Source organism: Mus musculus, chromosome 14 (assembly GCF_000001635.26).
Source record: "Mus musculus strain C57BL/6J chromosome 14, GRCm38.p6 C57BL/6J".
Taxonomy (NCBI): Eukaryota; Metazoa; Chordata; class Mammalia; order Rodentia; family Muridae; genus Mus; species Mus musculus.
Genome location: NC_000080.6, coordinates 19,675,031 through 19,696,130, shown reverse-complemented (window position 1 = coordinate 19,696,130; position 21,100 = coordinate 19,675,031). Strand labels below are relative to the sequence as shown.

Below are 21,100 nucleotides of genomic sequence, written 5' to 3'. Positions count from 1 at the left end.
AATCCTTTCTCACATTTATCTTGTGCTGGAGAAAGAATAATGGAATTCAGGCCAGAAATCCTGGGCTGCAGGTTTACTATCAATTGTCTCCAGAGCCCCCACTTTCTCACCAGCAAGGTAAGAGGGATCCCAGGCAGTGAGACTGAGAATAGGCAAGTGGGGCTGTGTCACAGCAAGGAGCTTCATCAGAGCAAAGGAGACACAGAAGAGTGAAGCAGCAGTTCACAGAATTAGAGAAGATATTTGCAAGCCATCTATTGAAACGAGATAGGTATCCAAGATGTAAAGAAAAATTTTACAATAGCTAGAAAAGAAGTAGCCTTTACAAAAGGTCATAAAATCTGAAATATATCATTAAAGAAGGGAAGCAATGAAAACAGTGAAGGGCCATGAAAAGATATTCAATAAACCAACAAATCAGAGGAATGGGAATGAGGGTATATGGCCTCACATTTGCTAATGTGATTGTCAGAAGAAGAGGAAGAGAAGGAGGAGGAGGAGGAGGGAGGAGGAGGGAGGAGGAGGAGGAGGAGGAGGAGGAGGAGGAGGAGGAGGAGGAGGAGGAAAAGCAACAGCGGCAGCAGCAGCAGCAACAACAGCAGCAACAAAATGCAGAAACCAATATGTGCTAACAAACATAGGAAGAAAGTAGAATTGGTACACACAGTTGGTAGGGATATAAAATGATGTGGCCACTGCATTATCAAGGTTCTAAAAAAAGAGAGCTACTGTCTGATCCATCAACCCCACTTCTGAATTTTATCCAAAAGAATTAAAACCAGCATCCCACGGAGATTCTTGTGTTCGTGCTTTTATTGGAACACTATTCACAATACCAAGAGGTGAGAACAACCGAAAAGTCCATCAATGCGTGAGCGAGAAAAGAAGATGGATTATACACTGTGCACATTTATAGAAAAAGGGCATCTTGTCATGATATCACATGACTGCCCCTCAGAGGACATTATCCTAAGTAGAAGAGGCCATTCATAGAAGAGCACACTTAGGATGATTCCAGTTTTAGGAAATATCTATAGCAAAAAGTGGAGAGAGGGTTGGCAGGAAGGAAGATTGAGAGACAAAGGAATTGCTGTAGACGTAGAGTTTAAGTCATGCAAGCCAGGAAAACTCCAGAGGTCTGCAGGGACTCTAATGCCACACAGCACTGAGGTCTGCAGGGACTCTCATGCCACACAGCATTGAGGTCTGCAGGGACTCTCACGCCACACAGCATTGAGGTCTGCAGGGACTTTCATGCCACACAGCATTGAGGTCTGCAGGGACTCTCATGCCACACAGCACTGAGGTCTGCAGGGACTCTCACGCCACACAGCACTGAGGTCTGCAGGGACTCTCACGCCACAAAGCACTGAGGTCTGCAGGGACTCTCACGCCACACAGCACTGAGGTCTGCAGGGACTCTCACGCCACACAGCATTATAGTCATCATTGACAAAACTGCATGATATGCTTACATTTTAAGGGGGTAAATATAACACTGAGTTATTTTTCTAAATTGTGTACCCTTTAAAACAAAAATCTCCATGATGTTTGAGAGTGACAGAAAGAGCTATGGGGCCCTTGCCTTGTTTAATGAAGTTTGGCCAGCAGCTGTGCACTGGTGGACACAGTGGGAGCAGCTGAGTAAACATGATTATAGTTTCTAAAGTTTGTAAGATAATCACATGTAAGAAGGAAACAGCTCTTACTCCTGGGGTCTCTGTGGCTAGTATGTGCCTAGGGATTTGATCCTGGATTTTATTTCTTAGATTTTATTTTATAGGACAGCAGAAATTGAAATTTATCTGCTATCTATCTATCTATCTATCTATCTATCTATCTATCTATCTATCTATCTCTATCACCCATGCGCACTCTCATGCATGTGCGCATACACACACACACACACACACACACACACACACACACACACACACACACACATTTCACAATAAAGTGACAGGGCAAGCGTTTGTTTAGCTGAAATGACCATAAATGCCCATGTATGCCTAAGCAGGTTCAGACCCTTACTTGGAATTGAGGGAGAGTGATGTACTTCACATGAATTTGGAAGTGGTGCTGAGTCAGCTTGGAGAAGCAGCTTGGGGACCATGGCTGAAGAGACTACTCAAGGCCCAGAGAAAGGTCTCTGGGACCTTCCTGAGGATAGAATAGCAATGAAGAAATCCTATGTCACATATTTTCTCTCATATGTGGCATCTTGTAATAACATGTGTGTGCCATCTGAGGAAGGGAGTCCACTCAGACATTCGCCCCAGTTTTAGCTCACCATTCAAGGTTTGGCAGCATGCCCATATTCCAGTCCAGCTCCAGCTTGCTCTTGGAGGAAGCAGGCCATGTTGCTGCTGAGACTTTGGCCTCAAATCTAGGTCCCTCATCGTAGGTCATCCTATGAGGCCAGGGGTCAGCCAAGAATTTGTGCCCACAGTTGAGTCTACACCTTATCTTGCTCCTCTCTTCAGCTATTCCCTATTTCTACACTACTCAAGGTTTTTCCTTTCTTCTATTTTTCTATATCATATTATCTTTCTTTACCTCACACAGGTATATTGCACCCAGTGCTAAACTTGGAATGGGAGTCTAGAGACAGAGACAGGTGCCTTGATAAATGGAGAAAACCTCACCTCAAGCCTACTATAACCTAGTAGTCTTTCTTGCAAGCTGTAAACATCTTCACTAGGAGTAGAAAGGCAGCCAGAATCAGAAAACAACAATAAAAAGTCTTAACCGGTGATCTAACTCCAGATATATAAGTCTCATGAAAAAACAAGACAGCTTGTGTCCTCCAAAACAATGACCAGTCCCCAAAGTAGCCTAGAAATTTCCAGGCCCATAATTCAAAAGAACACTTATAAATAAGTTCAAACAACTCAAAGAAGGTATAATCATATTCCAAGAGAACACAGAAAGCTGGATGAAATAAGAAAGTCAGCTCAGTATATGAAAATAGGTATCAATAAAGAGAGAAAAATACTGAAGAAACTCCAAACTGTAGTGATGAAGGAAATTAAAACTACACAGAACAATAGGAAGTTCTGTGGAAAGCCGCATCAGGAGAACACGTCATGTGGAGGAGAGGGGTTATGGGCCTGAAGCAAAGTAGGAAGGAGTTGGCTCACTCAGTCAGTTGATGACAATATAAACACACAGGAATGGAACATGCAAGATCTTTGAGGTACCACAGGAAAACAAATGTTATTAATTATGGACCTAGAAGAAGAATAATTTTGTGCTCCTAAACTGTAAAATATAATTTTTTATTTCTTGGTACAACCATCATCTTCATCATCTTCATCATCATCATGATCATCATCCTCATTGTGAGCATCATCCATTTTTAGAGAGGGTCTCACTATGAAGTGCTGTCTGGCCTGGAGGCTTCCATGATGACTATATTCTAAACATAGACAGAACCTATGGAGAAACATTGCTTACTGGCTTACTTCTCATGGAGCCTACTGCCTTATACAACTCAGAACCATGTCTAAGGATGGCACCACCCACAGTGTGTGTGTGTGTGTGTGTGTGTGTGTGTGTGTGTGTTCCTCCAGATTCTGGTAGTCTGTGGCCTGTGATAGGGCCTGAGGATTTGCCTGCCTCACTGTTTTCAGGTAATGATAGTGATGAGTCCAAGGAGCCTGACTTTGAGTGACAGAGCACTTGACTTCTGTGCTCACCTTGGAAGCACATTGGATACCCCTGGGCCTCAGGCGTGTACCAGGTGAGCCTAGGACAGCCCAGGTGACCTTCCTGTTGCCATGGCATGACTCTGCAGCCACCATTTCCCTGTCAACAAGGAGCCTGGATGGAGGCAGCCTCTTTGCAGGGCATCTAGGATTTGTTGGCCCCTATTCTCCAGGGTTGGGGCATGGAGAAGCCCAACGAGACCTCCTAGGAAGTCTCTGGTTGAGTGGCCACTGGCCTGGACTGGTTGAAAGAATGGCAGGCTGCGGAAGGCCAAGCCTGGCCCTTCATGGCCTCTGCAGCCTGAGGCAGAGCTGTGCCAGGAACACTAAGAACACTTTGCCATAGCTGGGAGGGGACTGAGCCTCGGATGAGCCCTCAGTCTGGATGAACAGAGTCCTCCAAGGTCCTGATGAAGGTGAGCAGTGCCACAGAGAGGTGAGGTAAACAATGGATCTTTGTGCTAAGGGTCCTTCATTTTATTTGGCTTTGATGTTTACACAGTATATGTAAATGGTAAAGGACTCCTAATTAACAACATCTAGTCACTCTAGATGTTAAAGAGTTGGAGGAGTATGAGTATGCAAAGAAGAGTTAGTAGAACAATACATGTTGCACTTTTTATGTTAAAAAAATTTAAATTACTCTCAAGTACTTGCCATTTGCTGATCTGCTGTGTAAACATGAATAACACTCCCTACTTGAAACATCTGGTCTACCTCTATGTTTAGAAGTGCTCAAGGTATGTTAAATGTAGAAGTAGTGAAATACCACTCTGTCAACAACTTTTCGCTAAAAAGCATGAGAGTGGAATTTATGAAGCGCTCTGTGGGCAGAACTGTCTGGACATGCTCAGTGGTTTGGAGGAGGTGCTGGGAGGCAATGACACAGGCCATGCAGATGTGTTTATAAGGGACCTTTCAGATGTCATTTCTATATATTTGCATTTTGTTTTGCTATGTGTTACATACACTTGATTCCTGGACTGAGAGAAATGGAAGAGCGTCTAGACCAGATCATGGCTGTTTCAATAGCAGTTTCTGACTACAGCCTTTGTTAGTGTGCAGTCTGCTCAATGCAGTGTATATATGCTGGAGAAGCAGAAGAGCGTCTAGACCAGAACATTGCTGTTTTGAAGGCAGTTTCTGAAACAGCCTTTATTAGTGTGCATTCTGCATGATGATGAGGTAACTGAGGTGCTTATTGGAAACATCTAATCTCTATACTTGAAAGACACAGCAGACCTTCATTTAGTAATGAGTGTCTTTAATTCTAGTCTCAGGAAGTTGTATCCCTGTGTTTCAGGCCAGCCAGGGCTATATACACTTTGCCTCAAAACAGTGAGAAGATGTGCAAATGCACTGGTAGAGTGGCACAGCAGGTGAAGGTGTTTGCAACCAAGCTGGTGACTGAGTTTGATCTCCAGGAATCACAAGACAGGAGGAAATTGATTCACAATGTATCTTTTAGGCTTCACACAAATGCAGTGGCACACAAGTGCCCACATAGATACACTAATTCACAACTGTATCAACAATTCACAAAATGATAAAAATAGAAGGTAGACACCACCTTTTATGGATTGTTATTTCATAGAAATCATTACACTGGTCACTATATGTCTGTCTAGAGAAGAGACCCCACCCTTCATCAGATTCTCCTGTCCTTGGTCATAGGTCCTCCTTCCCCTTCCACTCTGTCTTACTCAAATCGGACTCATCTAAATCCATCATTATCTTCTAGGCGATAGGGATGATAGTAAAGGGACACAACACAGAACTAACCTGATGCAGGGCCTTTGAATTCAATGTATCCTGAAAGGCTTAGAATTTACCTATCATAGAAACGGTCCTCAAAGTTAGCTTTGACTGAAATTACACTGTGCCAAGTACATGATTTTTTTCCCTCATGCTTACAGGAATCCTCTGAGGTTAAAGAAGCCCCACACCATACAGAAAGGACACTTTAACTTCTTAAATAACTGACGTTGAAGTACTAAGCCAGAATCTTAAAGGTCCTGAGTAATTCCAAAGCTTGACCACTTTCTGAAATATGGCATGAAGAGCTGGATAGACATTCATCTGGAGGCAGCTTCTCTGCTCACCTTTCAGGATGAAGGCAGGGCCTTGTCTTCGCCCATTATCTGTCCATCAAAATAAGTTGAGAGTATTCCCAATGAAACTGCTCATGCGAAGATGTAATCTACTTGCTTACATAATTTGGACCAAATCATCCCACTACGATTCAAGGCTGGAAGCCATTTTCTGTTCCAGAATGTTGGATGTTAAAGAAAGAAACTCCAGTTAATTCACTTCCCATTTTATACAGGCTTGTCACTGCCAGAAAGAAAGTAATATTCCCTAGTAGTCACAGAGCTGAACATTAGGAATGCCCTAAAGCAAGGCTAGCATGATCTGGTTTCAAAATCCACATTGAAATGTGCAGCTACCTAGGAGATAAAAAAACTCTTTCCTCCAAATAACTGTGTGGGTCTATGCCAGGCCTCCCTATTTCAAAGGCACCAAGCTACCAGGACACATGTTACTGTTTAGGAGGCTGAGAGAATCACACAGAGAGTAACAATAGATCGAGGACTTGTACCAGGCTTGATGACACGCTCAGTTCAATCTATCATATGACTGTCACTTTGGCTACATAGCCACTGTGGTTTCTGACACCCAAATCAATATCACCTCTTGGATTTTCCTGTGTAGACAGAGCTGAAATTTGTTCTGCCTCTTGGGGAAATGAGCCATGGAAACAGACAGGTGTACTAAAGAAATAACCTGATTCCTGGTTGACTCTGCCACTACCAAAACCCAAAGCAGATTCCCTAACTTTTCAAGGACCCTGCTTGCAGAACTCATTGTTAATCCCCACCTTGTGAGGACCTAAAAAAGAGTAGTGGCTTTAAGAGTGCTGGAAATCTTAGCCCTTTCTCAGCCTCCCTGCTTGGCTTATCAGCCCAAACAGGGTGAATGTAATGAAACCATGTGAGCATATACTAGTTTCATAATTCACATTGAAATCTGACATGAACCTTGGGCAGAGTTCATGACCATCAGGGACACCTGGCCTCCTTTCTCCCCATTGGCTCCTACTGGGTTCCCTCCCCATCTTTTTTGTTCTCTTGCCTGATCTGGAGAATCAGCCTTGGATACTCAGATTCTGGGTACTTTCCTCTTTCCTTCAGATTCTTAGTAGAGCTGTTTCCAGCTCTGCAGCACCAGATCACTACAGGGGCTTCTAGTCCTCACACATGGGGTCAGTCTCCAGAGCTTAGATAGGAGATCTGACTGTGAACAACACTCCGGCTCTTGCAGACTTTTCTCTGCTGAACAAATTCCATGCTTAGCTGTACCTGGAGGGTCGTGGGGCTTCTCCACATCTAAATGAACTGCAGCTTCCCCTCCAGTTTAATGCAGCAGGAACCTTGAATGAGTCTTTTTGCTGCCGAGCATCCACTTGAGTGGAACTTAGAACTTAGGTCCTTGCTGACTATGGGCAGTGTGCTCTTCTCTGCATGGCTGCTGATCAACCTGGTGTTGCTGGTGCACTCAGGGCCTTAGTCCTACAGTCTGTGGCCTCTGCAGCAGCTCCTTTTGGTGTTTTAGGTGCTACTGTGTGGCATGGCATTACCCAACTTGCTGGGCAAGTCTCTGGTCAGTCCAGTGGTTCTGGTTGCCTAGGGGGCAAAACCAGAGTCTACAGGAAATGCTGTCTGGCCTAGACAATCATTTAGGTAGAACATTTGCCTTCATGTACTTCCTTGTGCTGGCCTAGACAGGATAGGTGCTGGGGTACCAGCTGTCTTGTGTGCATCCCTTTGTCTACCAAAGCCACATTACCCTGTGCTGGGAGATAGTGCTGGTGGTACTGTTAATGGATACCTCTGGCTGGGCTTTCTTCTGGTTCCAGTTTGCTGGCTTTGGGAAGTTCATGCAGAACTGACCTGGAACTTGGTGCTTTATCCAGATGGTCCACAAGAATCACTGGGATTCTTAATTGTATTAAGACTGTATTTCCATCAAAACGATACTCACTAGTATCGTAAAAATGAAAAAGGTAATGGACCACTACAGATCTATTCCAAATGTTTCCAGCTGGGCTCAGAGCAGTAGTACAGAAGCCCCCAAAACTGTCAAAGACAAATGGGATCACAAGGGGACCTCACAGCATCATGCTCCTTTCATTGAATACCTGCCAGAAGCTTATCATACCCATTCACCCATAGACCCATATGCACTTTAGACCAGGCAAGTGCTCAATATACATTGCTTTTCATCTCTCAGTTTGCACCAAATATTAGAAGTTCCAAAATGTAGAGGGATTTGAAAGTATGAATGGGACCCACTGACTGGAGGTAGCTTAAAGTGTGTGTGACAACAGAAAACTGATTGTGAGTCTGTGAGACAAGAGATTTCTGAAGACGAAATTAGTAGCCTGATAAGATAATCTGAATGATAAACTAGTCAAGTGAAACAGAAAAAAGGGGGCCAGGAAACTAGCAAGCCATCATTAGTGAAAGAACAATGTACCTACCACAAGGAAAAGTACATTGTGAAAATAAGTGCCTTAATTGGAAGAAAAGGCCCCCAACTTTTATGCATAGAAAAGGAGCTTGGACCGGGTGTGGTGGCACATGACTTTAATCCCAGCACTTGGGAGGCAGAGGCAGGCGGACTTCTGAGTTTGAGGCCAGCCTGGTCTACAGAGTGAGTTCCAGGACACAGCCAGAGCTACACAGAGAAACCCTGTCTTGAAAAAAACAAACAAACAAACAAAAAAACCCAAAAAACAAAAACTAAAAACCAAAAACCAAAACCAAACCAAAACAAAAAACTCACAAACCAAAACCAAAAACAATAACAAAAACAAAAACATCCCAAAAAACCCAACCCCCACCAAAAAAACCCACAAAAAACCAAAAACAAAACAAAAAAAGCAAAAAACAAAAAACAAAAAACAAAAGAAAAGGAGCTTGGGCCCACCTCGTATGTATATTTTAAGCTCTGAGGATCCTACAGGGGATCCTAGGCTAACACCTAAAGTTAGGGACAAAGCAACTGACTTCTTAGTGGACAAAAGGGTGACACTTTAAGTTCTTAAGAATTCTATATGCCAATTGATGTTCAAAAGAATTCAGTCCAAGATGAAACAGGAAAACTACCTGACTACCACTGGACCAGCAAATATTGCATTGACTAGGGAGGAGAATCTCAGGCTCCTGTTGTGTCAGATTGCCCCTACCCACTGTTGGCATGAGAACTTTTACATAAAATGAGTTACCTCCATCTTCTGTGATAATGAGTCACAGACTTCCAGATACTCAAAAGAGGTGTCTCAATAAAGATCGTCTAGCAGTCTAGTTTGCACCTCTACCCATGTAGATCAGCATGCCTGCTACCCTCCCACACCTCACAGAATGCCTGTATCCCAGGAGGACTGTGGTAATCAGGGACACATGTGAGACACCCACCAGAATATGCCCCCATGCTTGGATATCCACAGTGCCCAGCTGACTCAGGATCTATCCCCTCTCTCTGAACTCCATCATTCTTCAGGACAATACCTCCATATGCAACTGGGGGAGGTCATGTCCTTGGATTCTCAAGCCTGCTTGTCTCCCAAGAGGTCTGCCGTAACCAGGGACACAGGTGAGACACCCATTCCATTATCCATGCCAGCATACATGGGATCTATCCTGCTCTGCCTGAACCCCATAGTTCTTCCAGTCTGCACCTCCATCTGCAACTGGGGCAGGTCCTTCCCTTGTACCACAAAGCCTGCCCGTCTCCCTGGAGGCTCACCCTAACCATTATCATAGCAAGTCTGCCCTCATCAGGGACACAGAAGGATTGTTATAACCAGGGACACAGGAGGCCTGCTCTAGCCTGAGACAGTGCTGCTTGCCTTCCAGCAGGTCTGCTCTAACCCAGGTCACAAAGCTCTACATGCCTCCAAGGAGGCCTGCTCCAGTCAGAGACACGTAGGCCAGTTAATATCAGAGATGACCAGATGGTGAGAGGCAAGCACAAGAACATAAGCAACAGATACCAATGTAATTTTGACAGCATTGAAACCTAGTTCTTCCATTACAGCAAGCCCTGGGACCAATTCCCCTCACGAATATTGTCTTAGTTAGGGTTTTACTGCTGTGAACAGACACTATAACCAAGTCAAGTCTTATAAAGAACAACATTTAATTGGGGTTGGCTTACAGGTTTAGAGGTTCAGTCCAGTATCATCAAGGCAAGAACATGGCAGGATTCAGGCAGGCATAGTACAGGAGAAGCTGAGAGTCCTACATCTTCATGGTGGATAGTGGAAGACTAACTTTCAGGCAGCTAGGGTGTAGGTCTTATAGCCCACGCCCACAGTGACATATCTACTCCAATAGAGGTACACCTTCTAATAGTGCCACTCACTGGTCCGTGCATATAAAAACTATAGCAAATATTGATGCAAAAGTACTCAATAAAATTCTTGGAAACTGAATCTAAGAACACATCAAAATGATCATTCAACATGATCCAGTAGCTTTCATCCCAGTGATGCAGGGATGGTCCAATACATGGAAATGTATCAACATAATCCACTATGTAAACAAACTTAAAAAAATACCACATGATCATTTCAATAGATGTTGAACAAGCCTGTGACAAATTACAATCCCTCTTCATGTTAAAAGTATTGGAATGATCAGGAATACAAGGTCCATACATAAATGTAATAAATGTGAGGAGCGGGTGTGGCAGCAGTCCCAAGATGGCGCCCGGGACTGCAGCTAAGTCTTATGACTTGCACCTGACTTCCTCATACACTTGAAAATAAGCCACGACCATAGTGAGAGCTGTGCAGGTGCACCATGATGCTGGTGGTGTAAACAAGTCCATATTTGGTAGAGATATGCCCCTGCCGCCCTGATTGGCTGAAGCTGCGTGCCTGGTGAGGTGACTGGGCCTGCCATGAGTGGATGGGGGCTGAGAGTATATAAGAGTGAGAGGCCCAGGGTTTGGGGGAGAAAAAGATGAAGCGAGAGAGATGAAGACTGAAGCTTGCTGAATAAACTGCTGTTAGAAGAACTGGTGGTCGTGGCGTTCTTGCTGGTCGAGAGCAGATGCGACAAATAAAAGCAATATACAGCAAACTAGTAGCTAACATACAGCTAATTAGAGAGAAACTTGAAGAAACCTTACTAAAATCAGGAATAAGACAAGGCTACCCACGCTCCCCCATCTATTTAATATAGTACTTGACATTCTACCCAGAGCAATTAGGCAACAAAAGGAGGTAAAAGGGATAAAAATTGGAAAGGAGGAATTCAAGATAGCACTATTTGCGGATGACCTGATAGTATACATAAAAGACCCCAAAATAACTCACAAGAAAACTACACCTGATAAACAACTTCAGCAAAGTGCCTGGATATAAAATTAACTCAAACAAATTAATAGCTTTCCTGTACTCAGGGGATAAACAGGCTGAGAAAGAAATTAGGAAAACGACACCCTTCACAATAGTCACAAATAATATCAAATACCTTGGTGTAACTCTGACCAAGCAAGTGAAAGATCTCTATAACAAGAACTTCAAGTCTCTGAAGAAAGAAATCAAAGAAGATCTCAGAAAATGGAAAGATCTCCCATGCTCATGGATTGGTAGAATTAATATAGTAAAAATGGACATCTTGCTGAAAGCAATTTACAGATTCAATGTAATTCCCATCAAAATTCCAACTCAAATTTTCATTGATTTAGAAAGCACAATTTCTAAATTTATCTGGAATAACAAAAAACCCCCAGGATATCAAAAACTATTCTCAACAATAAAAGAACTTCTGGTGGAATCACCATCCCTGACCTCAAGCTATACTACAGAGAAATTATAATTAAAAAAAAAAACCAAAACAAACCCAAACTGCATGATATTGGTACAGTTACAGACAGGTAGATCAGTGGAATAGAATTGAAGACCCAGAAATGAACCCACACACCTATGGTCACTTGATCTTTGACAAAGGAGCTAAAACCATCCAATGGAAAAAACAGCATTTTCAACAAATGGTACTGGTACAACTGGTGTTTAGCATGTAGAAGAATGCAAATTGATCCATTCTTATCTCCTTGTACAAAGCTCAAGTCCAAGTGGATCAAGGACCTCCACATAAAACCAGACATGCTGATCTAATAGAAGAGAAAGTGGAAAAGAACCTTGAACATATTGTCACAGGGGAAAAGTTTGTGAACAGAACACCAATGGCTCATATTCTAAGATTAACAATTGACAGATGGGGCCCTATAAAATTGAAAAGCTGCTGTAAGACAAAGGACACTATCAATAGGACAAAATGACAACCTACAGAGTAGAAAAAGATCTTTACCAACCCTACAACTGATAGAGGGCTAAAATACAAAATAACAAGAAGTTAGTCTTCAGAGATCTAAACAACCCTATCAATGGATGGGGTACAGATCTAAACAGAGTTCTCAACTGAGGAATATCGAATGGCCGAGAAGCACTTAAAGAAATGTTCAACGTCCTTAGTCATCAGGGAAATGCAAATCAAAATGACCCTAAGATTACACCTCACACCAGAAAGAATAGTTATAATTAAAACTCAGGTGACAGCAGATGCTTTCAAGGATGTGGAGAAAGAGGAACACTCTTCCATTGCTGGTGGGACTGCAAGCTGGCAAAACCACTTTGGAAATCAATCTGGCAGTTCCTCAGAAAATTGTACATAGTTCTACCTCAAGACCCAGCTATACTAGCATGGGGCATATACCCAAACGATACTCCAACATATAACAAGGACACAAGCTCCACTCTGTTCATAGTAGCCTTATATGTAATAGCCAGAACTGCAAACAACCCAGATGTCCTTCAGCAGAGGAATGGAAACAGAAAATGTGGTATATTTAAATAATGGAGTACTACTCAGCTATTAAAAACAATAACTTCATGAAATTTGCATGCACTTTGATGGAACTAGAAAATATCCCGAGTTTGGTAACTTATTCACAAAAGAACACACATGGAATATACTCACTTGTATGTGGATATTAGCCAAAAACTGCTTTTAATACCCAGGATACAACTCACAGACCATGTGAAACCCAAGAAGGAAGGCCGCACAAAAGAAGAGGGAAGAAAAGAATCTTGAGAAGTAGAGGGAGAGAGGGATCTGGGAGGAAGAGAGAATGGGGAAATAAAAAAAGGGGGGTGATTCAGAAATGGGAGGAGATGGGGAAAAGTACTGAGGGTCAAAAATTTGAAAGGAGGTGTGTAGAAGTAGGGGGAGGGGAAACTGGGGGTAGCCACTAGAAAGTTCCAGATACCAGGGACCGAAGAGTTTCCCAGGACTGAACTGGGAGGACATTAGTCTAAATTCCCAACAAATACAGATAGAACCCGTAGAGACCATATCCATATTCAATGGATAGGCACGGCTCTGTTTGAGGAATGGGGCCACCCACCCATCTCCAAAATATTAATCCAGAATTGCTCCTGTCTAAAGGAAATACAGTGACAAAGAATGGAACAGAGACTGAAGGAAAAGGCCATCCAGAGACATCTGGGGATCCATCCCACATGCAGACACCAAACCCAGACACTATTGTGATGCCAAGAAGTGCTTGCTGACAGGAGCCTGATACAGCTGTCTATTGAGATGCTCTGCCAGATCCTGAACAATACAGATGTGTATGCTTATAGTCAAACATGGGGCTGAGCAGAGGGAGGAGTTAGGAGTAGGACTGATGGAGCTGAAGAGGCCTTATCTGGCATCAGTGGGAGGGGAGGCCCTTGGTTCTGTGAAGGCATGATGCCCCAGAGTAGAGGAATGCTAGGTTTGTGAGGCGGAGTGGGTAGGTACGTGGGGGAGCACAGACATAGAAGCAGGGTAAGGGGGGGTAGGAGAGGGGATTTGCAGAAGGGAAATTAAATAGGGGACAACATTTGAAATGTAAATAAATAAAATATACAATTAACAGAAAAACAAAGACCAAATCTTCCTTCCTCCTCCCGTCCTTCTCCCCTGTCTCTGTCTCTGAAACTCTTCGTTCCACCTCCTTTTTCCTGTCAAATCACAGGATTCTTTTTGCATTAATATTTAAAGTGATTGGACAGGAAAATTCTGCTACAGATAGAGGACTTTCAGAGGGGAAACTGGGAAACGAGACATTTAAAATGGAAATAAATAAAATATCCAATTAAAAAAAAAGACTAAGTTGGTAAAAGAAAAAAAATTGGAGTAATCTTATACCAACACCTGAACAGCACACCTGAAACCTCCAGGATAAAAAGAAGCAAACACATTTAAGAGGAATAGATTGCAGGAAATACATAAACTGAAATCAACCAAACAGAAACAAAGATCAAGATACAACTGATCATAGAAACTCTGAGGTGGTTCTTTGAGAAAATCAACAAGATAGATAAAACTCTTAGCCAAACTAAAGGGCACAGAAACAGTACCGAATTAACAAAATCAGAAATGAAAAGGAGACATAACAACAGAAACTAAGGAAATTAAAAATTCAGCCTGTCTTCCTAGAAAAGCCTCAACAAACTTGGAAAATCTAGATGAAATGGATTATTTTATTTTATTTACTTATTTTTAATGTATGAATGCTCCGCTACATATAAACGCACATGCCAGAAGAGGGCATCAGATCCCCTTATTGTGGGGCCACCACCATGTGGTTGCTGGGAACTGATCTCAGGACCTTTGGAAGAGCAGCCAGTGCTCTTAACCACCGAGCCATCTCTCCAGCCCAATACCACATATCAAAGTCAAATCAAGATAAGTTAAACTCTCTAAACAGTCCCATAACACCTATGGAAACAGAAGTAGTCACTAAAAACCTCTCAACCAAAAGAATCCCAGCAGAAATGAGAGCATTGATTCTCTAATCTGGAATGAGTCTGCACAAATCATGTTTGAGACTTTAAAGATGGGTGATTTTGGCTTCCAGATACCTGCAAACCTTTTCATCTACAGGTGTATAAAACAAAAGTTACTGCAAAGGGTGTGGAACCACACATTTCAGGCTCATGGAATCACCTGTAGTAGACCTGTTCAGGCTTTTGGATCCTGTATCCCCAGACTGGTCTACTTATCTAAGAGCTGTGGTGGCTACCACTATTCTAGTGAAAGAAGCAGAGAAGTTAACTTTGGGTCAGCATCTTATACTTACATCACCTCATGCAGTTGAGGTTCTTCTCAAAGGAACACCAGAACCCCGGCTGTTCAGTGCGTGTATGAAACAGTAGCAGGTCCTATCCCTGAACCATTTTGGAGTCTGGTTTGAAAAACCCGCCGTCATCCTGCTACCATCTTGCCAGATGATGACCCACAGAAGCTCATCAATAATTGTATGAGGAAAGAAACATGAAAAAAGACATAATGTCTAGACATAATGGACATCCCCACATCCCATGAAAGATTCTGATGCAATGCACTACATGGATGGGAACATCTTCATTAAACATGGAACCAGGTACACAATGGCTTCAGCAGTTATTGCAACTGAAATGATTTGGAACCAAGACTTATAGACCAAATATATGGTGTAAAAGAAGATCTGTTATCACATACCAGGAATGTCACTATGCTTTAGTTACTGCACATATGAATGTTATGATCTGAAGAGAAGGAGAGCACATCACAGCTGGCAGAAAGGACATTAAAAGCAAAGAGAAATTCTTTGCTCTCCTGGAAACTCTTTGCCTTCCTCCATGAGTTTCTTGGTTTCAATGCTGAGGGCATCAACTTAATGACTCCTTTAAGGCCAGAGGTAATCAGGGTACTGAATTGGCTGTCCAAAAAGTGGCCCAAAGGACAGTGGGGTCTACTGACATTCTGGTGACATATTGTGGCCCACAGTTGCCTGAGACTCAATAAGAAGATATAGGGGATGTAAAAATATCCAAAGGGTAGCTGAACCCAAAGGTTGGTGGTTATACACCAGAGGGAAAGATCACTCTGATAGAAGATATTGGCAGAGATCTGGTAACTAACCTTCAACAGTCTACCTGAGTGAGGTCCACAATGCTTTGAGTCGCTCAGAACGAGGTATGTTATAACTAGACAGCCTGGCCAGATTTATCTAAGCAATATATCAAGTTTATAGTAAAATAAATGTAAAAAGAGATACTTTTCCCAGAAGTGGGCACATATGAGGGGTCAAAATATGGTCAGTTGTGGAAAACTGACTTCACTGATATCTGGTCTGCTAGGGGAGGATAAGAGTCCATGCTTATTTGTAATGATACCTTCTCTGAGTGGGTAGAAGTTTTATCCACTAGTCTGAAAAAAATCTCAAAGAGTAGCTCAAAAGCTCTTCTAGGTATGGGACCAACAATTTTATCACTCCCTCGAAATTGTGTCAAAATAGAGCAGAGTATTCATAGCCAAAACTTGTCAGTTAACAGTGAATGATTTATGAATAGATGGGAACCTTCATGGTGCATGCAGACCTCAGAGTTCTGGTCTCATCCAAATAAAGAAGAGTTCATTAATAGAAACACTACAAAACTCTCAGTAGAGTTTAGGGAGGGTGGATGGGCCTCCTTCTTACTTTGGGCCTATTGTACCCAAATACAGGGAGGGATTCATCCCTATACTATTTGTTTGTCATGCCTCCCCCATTGCTTCCCATGCTCAGAGATCAAGTAGCCAAACTCTTAACTATTTCTTTTCCATTATCCAGGTTCTTCAGTTCTCCATAAAGGCTATCATCTGACTACCCGAGAGACAGAGTGGACTTCTGATTCCCCCAACATCTCCCCAGCCACCTTTGAGCCTTGTCAGTGGTACTAAGCAGCTGAAGGAGGTAGCTAAAGACAACACACAATCAATTTGCAAAGGACTTACATGATTTTTCCACGATTACACTTGAGAGGTTAGGTGGCATTTTACCATGCATTCAGCACACCCAGGTCAAAAAGGCAGAAGCCACAGATGCCAAACAGAGTTCCTTCTGAAATTATGGACCCATTAAAATTGAGGTTCCGCTGGACCTGAGACCTTTCCATCTTTTATCCACCCTATTGAGTTTTAGGTTTCTTATGAATACAGGATTATAGTCTAAACCCCACCAGCTTCAAAGGCCTGGAACTGGGAACTCAGAAAGATAGATATAGGAGAAGTGAGAGCTAATGCGACTACAGAGCAGCAATCCAATGTCCCTGTTGGCCTTTGCTCAGAGATGCCTACTTTGTCTGGTTGTGTTGGAGAAAGGGAGAATGTGGGATTTTATCTTTTGAAGAAGAGGCACAAACTTTACAATTTGATATTACCCCTTGTACCTGAGCTCCTATATTGTCAAGAACAAAGGAGTTTTCACTGCAAAATATGGGATTGTAAAACAGAAATTTCGTGAAAACACATGTCTGAGTATATTGAAACAATGTCTCTTCTTAAGGCATGTGCACAGTAAGAAAATATAATCCAACTTGCTTAAAATTAAAGGTGCAGGAGAATGATTTTGGCCTCTGGGAAACAGGGCAAACTGGCAGTTGGACTGTGTTACATGAAAGGACCTCTGCCTGGGGTAAATTTATCATTGAGAAGAATCTCCCTCATCCAAGGATCCTAGAGCTTTAGATCCTAACAAAGATGAGCCACCCATGCCAAGGCCCTAACAAATTCTTCACATCCAAAGCACTTGACTTGTAATGAAGCAGAGAGAAATCTTTATGTCTGGAAAGAGAAGGTGACAAGTAGCCTCCCCCAGCCTTGGTGGTGACACCAACTGCCTGTGAGGTATTCCTTCAGAGCCTATTGGGTTTATAAGCAGGCATGTTGTCCATGCTGCACAGTCTGTTTAGGAGGGAGAATAGAATACAGAGACCAGACCTAGGCAGAAGGAGGCTGGCCTCTGTCATGTTGTAAAACAGGAAGAAAGAAATTGTCCTGGAGAAGGCACAGTGAGTTCTGGGCAAGAGTTGGGGAGCTTCCTAGAGGAGATGGATGTGAGCTGGCCTTTCTGGGAGTAGGGCTTATGATCTGGATCCTTGACATTCCTCAATGGCAGACCCAGAGTCAATAATTTCTGATGATTAGTTTTGCAGAGAGCCAGGAATTGACAAGTCTGCAGTTGTTTGCTGAGAGATCTTAATTTCCTTCTGAGTGGCAAATTATGCCAGGAGGAAGCTCTGTGAGAATAACAAAATGTTGCTCTCAGGATAGAGTGTTGAAGCACTTCATCCTGATATAGTTTCCTGTGGGTTATATGAGGATGTGATGCCAAGAACAGAGAGAAATATTCCCCTGCTCATGAATCCAAGTCTCAGACACTATGGTATTGAACATACATGATGTGGCCTGATTCACAGTCTGGGGTTAATGTAGTAGTGTGTGAGCTCTCATCACACATTTTAAGAAGGTTGGACAGGTGTTGGCTTGTGGGAGATGCTTGGTGCTGGTGTTTATGGTCAATCTTTTTTGTGCTAAGCAGTACATACTACATTGTCAGATATGAGCTGACATTGTCCTCCAATTCTTCTTTCCTGGGACAGCTTATACATAGCAGGGCTAGGGGGTTGCAGTAGGGGGTGAGGCATATGTTTAGGGATGCTGTTTTGGAACAGGGACCTAGCTGAGGAGCCCAGCTTGAAGGTAGCTTTCCTGCTCTTTCAAGGATTCCCTATGTCTCTAGATTTTCCTTTTCCTCAGACTTCTGTGTGGGACAACACATGATTTCTCCTTTCCCTGTCCTGTCATCTCTACAAGTTTACTAGTGTTTATCTACATACAGGGTCTGTTGGGAAGGCATCATCCCAACCCTCTACCATCAATGAGCAGGAGCAGAGAATGAAGAGGTTGGAAAAGCTCAAAAGGGAACTCCAGAAGATCAAAAATGAGAGAGATGAATTCTGGGGAATCCTGGCCCGTTACACTAATGAGGATTTGAACAGGGAGTCATTATGCCCAGTTCTTTGCTGACTATTTTGGGCCTTCTCTGTTAACCCCAGATTTCCTCATATCACAAGGCTACAACTCCAGGCTGTCTTCATATCCAACTTCATTTTGCTGATTGGATTTTCTACACAGAACTTGAAGTTCAGATAGGAGTGAGATGGGGTCACAGGCTCTTTAGATTCCTACAAAAGTAAACCAGAGCCTGTGGCCTGAATCACAGTCTGGGAATAAGGGTAGAAGTGTGTGAGCTCTCATCCTGCATTTTAAGAAGACTGGACTGTTGTTAGTTTGTGGGAGATGCTAGGTGCTGTGTGTTTATGACCAATAAATTTTGTAATTGACCTGAAGGTGCTTTGGGTCCAATTTGTCCTGTCAACAGCTGGAGGGGCCAGGTCCCATGTGCTGCCTCTCAGTGTGAGTGGATTTGCTCCAGGTCATTACTGCTTTTCTCAAATTTTGTTCATTATACTCTGAGGTAATGAATGCCACATTGTTGTATTTATTTGTCATTCTGATTGTGTTTGAATGTGTGTGTGTTCCACTTACGATCTGGGGAATCTGTGTAGTATAATGGGATCCGAGGTTTTTCCTGACACGGGCTCCAGATAATGAGAGAGATGAGGCCAGGGAGCCTCACTTTGAGCCGCTCAGCAAGAGACCTCTGTGCTCACCTTGGATGTGCATTGGAAACTCCTGGTGTATTTTATAAAGGCTCTTGCCTGTCAATACTGATTATGTCCTTGGGGAATCTATGTAGTGATAGAACCAAGATTGACAATTCCTTGTCTAAAACTAGAAGAGTCATCACTGGTTTAAGTTGGACCCAAGCCTTTGGCACAGGCTCCTGGAAAGTTTTTGGAGAGCTGGTCTATTCCTTCAAGCCCCCTCAGGGAGCTAAAGCAGGCCACATCACTTCTTTTAGTTTTCTGACTCTATTGGCCCCATGTCAAGAGTAATTTTAATAATCACCAAGATGAACCAGTACCAAGGAGCAAGGATGTGCCATATATGGGCTGTGGTAGTCCACGATTCAGCTTGAATTGATGTGATCCTGGTATCCTTAGTTCATGGGATTATTTGCTCCTTGGGCCATGCCCTCCTACTGGATCAAGTTTGAGACTTTCATGTTGGAGATGCAGCACCACCTGGTGATGACCGACCACAAGAAGATGCGCCAGGAGATCTGTGAGGTCTTGTACAAGTGCAAGGAGACGACTATAGAAAATTAATTTTACTGGGAATGGCTAACAGTGTCACAACCTCAGCACTAGACACAGAATGTGTCTGCCCATCCTTGTCTTTGAACCAAATAGATGGCTTAGGTTCTATTCTGTTTGTCAATTAACAGGAAGCCTGGGTCTCTGAAAGCAATGCTCTAGTATTTTTACCTCTTGGACTCATTTTGACCAAGTGTGAAATATCTATGAGCCCCTCCAATCATTGTCCTTCCCACTCAGTATCCTTGATACAGAAAAAGTTTGCATCATGATGGAGATATCAATCAACCTTGAGCCTCTGGGGCTCGGAGAGTAGATTTATTTATCTGGTTTCATGAGACACATAGAAAGATTGTGTACCTCTCCTTGGGTCTCCTCTCCTCCTCTCCTCTCCTCTCCTCTCCTCTCCTCTCCTCTCCTCTCCTCTCCTCTCCTCTCCTCTCCTCTCCTCTCCTCTCCTCTCCTCTCCTCCTTCTCTCCTCTCCTCTCCTCTCCTCCTCCTCTCCTCTCCTCTCCTAGATAAAGAAGGTTTGCCCTCTACCTACAGGTGATTTTCTAATACCATGGACATATAAGTACACATGGGGCCTATGTCCTCTTCTGGAAGATACATGAGTCCCTGTTGATGTCAGGGTTTTCAGAAGTACCTCGAGTCTTCTGGAATGTGGCTGTCCTCTGGACTTGACCTTCCTCTATGTGATGCTCCATGGCTATTCTGGACTGTAGTCTGGAGTTGTATGGGGATCAAGGCCCATGATGTGGGCATGATACTTGGAGGAGTGGCAGGAAGATGGCTGCTGCCTGGTAGTCAACATTTTTTGTTTGTGGTTCAGCATCAGACACTGCCATGTCCTGAGTGTATCTAACCACCTCCAGCACAAAGTAAACATATTGTGGAGTGAGAACAGACAGTTGCTAAGGGAGCAGATTGCACTAGAAGAGTGCTCTAAGGAAATGACGAGGCTGTGTGTGGTGCCAACATGAAGGTCTATAATCTAGGTACCAAGCAGCAGAAGGTAGGATGAATGACGCATCAGGGACAGGTTGCCCTCATGTCCAACCATAAACGTAGTCAAGCGTATGTAACAATCCTTTTATCTTATCCAGGTACTCATCTACATCTTATCCAGTTGTCCATTTCTGTGGCCATTTACAAGACTTTCAGTGGTGTTAGCCTCTTTCAAGAAAGTGGATGATTGGCAAGCAGACCCTCTTGCTCAACTAAAGGCTGAAGTTCATTAAGATAGAT

General features: G+C 43.1%; 1 long non-coding RNA gene and 1 pseudogene across 3 annotated transcripts in view; both read left to right on the top strand.

Moving 5' to 3' along the window:
• The window catches only part of Gm17030, a 38,098-nt gene extending 19,117 nt beyond the window's left edge, over positions 1-18,981 (top strand). For 2 of the 3 annotated variants that reach the window (XR_874388.2, XR_874389.1), the window contains one exon: positions 16,422-18,981. This is a non-coding gene — a long non-coding RNA (predicted gene 17030). The remainder of the gene's footprint in view (positions 1-16,421) is intronic. The other variant, XR_003951158.1, reaches the window with a different exon arrangement.
• Positions 7,139-7,701, top strand: Gm7371 (predicted gene 7371; annotated as a pseudogene).
• Positions 18,982-21,100: the final 2,119 nt, after the last annotated feature.